A 1,421-nucleotide genomic window follows, 5' to 3' on the forward strand; every position below is an offset into this window, starting at 1 on the left:
TTAATATATAATTATAACATACGATATAATATAATTATGTAATCATAATATAATCAAATTATATTAAAATTCAATAAAAACAAAATTTAAAAAGTATATCAAATCTATTATAGGTTTATTACAGAAATACTAGTGTGACTCAAATGAGAAATTCCATCAATGCATATTTTATCATATTTAGCAGCTTAAAGGGGGAAAAACATAAATCTTCTAAAGATGCAGAAGCATTTGATAATATTCAAATTTTATTCATGAAAAAGTTCTTAGTATAAAAATGAATGACTTTTCTTAAACTGATAAAGGGTATCTGCAAAAATAAAATCTTTTTACAATCATGGTACTTAATGGTAAAACTTTAAAATATTTTCTTTAAAATAAGTTACCTGACAAGATGCCAGCCATCAATACTTCTGTTCATCACTATATTTGATTCTCTTGCCAGTCCAATAAGGCAAAAAAAATTATATAAGAATTAGAAAGAAGAAATAAAATTAATATATGCTGAGAACATAGCTATACACAAAGATCTACAAAGAATATTCCCAGGAAGCTACTGACAAATTATTATTATTAAGAAGAAGATTTACTAAAATGTCACATAAAAAAGAACTAGTTACATTTCTATATTCCAGTAATAATTAAAAATATAAAAAATTAAAAGGATTTTATTTATAATAACAGTAGTAAAAAATATAAGGGATCCAGTAATCTGACAGAAGTCATATAAGAACTTTATGGGACAAAATTTTATATTTATTCAAAGGATATTAATGAAGACCAAGAAAAAATTTAGAGGTATACTATATTCAAGGATAGAAAAACTCAATTTTATAAAGATGTCAGTCCTTCCCAATTTTATCCATAGACTTAGTGTAACACCAACTAAATTTCCAAGTTTTTTCCCCTATGTATTGTAATGAATATGTAATTCTGAAATTTATATGGAACATAAGAGAATAAAAACAGTCCAAGATGTTCCTAACAAAGTTGGGAGTGGTCAGCACTATTCTATGTCAAGACTAATTAGACCTAGAGTAATAAAGATATTATAGTATTGGTCAGAAATAGAAAAATAGCCAAGTAGAGTCAACTGATGAGAACAGATACTACACTTGATCTTAGCCAAAAGGCCGAGAAGCGATAGCCAAGTAGATTCAATAGAGAGTCAAGATATAAACCCAACCATAAATGAGATTTGATGTATAAAAAACTGGTGATTAATGCAGGAGAGAAGCATGGGCAACTTAGTAAGTTAATATGGCACTAATGGTTATAGATACACAACAATCCAACCTCACAACATACACAATTCTTGGTGGCCTGACAGCTTAAATGTGGAAAGCAAAAAGCTTTTGAAAGGAAGTTTAGAGGAACATTTTTATGATTGGGGGATAGGAAAACCTTTTTTAAACTAGGTTGTC

The 1,421-nt window shown here is 27.7% G+C and overlaps 1 pseudogene; it reads right to left on the bottom strand.

Annotated features, from left to right (window-relative positions):
* Nucleotides 1–991: 991 nt before the first annotated feature.
* On the bottom strand, nucleotides 992–1,142 carry LOC122229113 (annotated as a pseudogene).
* Between the last annotated feature and the right edge of the window lie 279 nt (nucleotides 1,143–1,421).

Source organism: Panthera leo, chromosome C1 (genome assembly GCF_018350215.1).
Source record: "Panthera leo isolate Ple1 chromosome C1, P.leo_Ple1_pat1.1, whole genome shotgun sequence".
Classification (NCBI taxonomy): Eukaryota; Metazoa; Chordata; class Mammalia; order Carnivora; family Felidae; genus Panthera; species Panthera leo.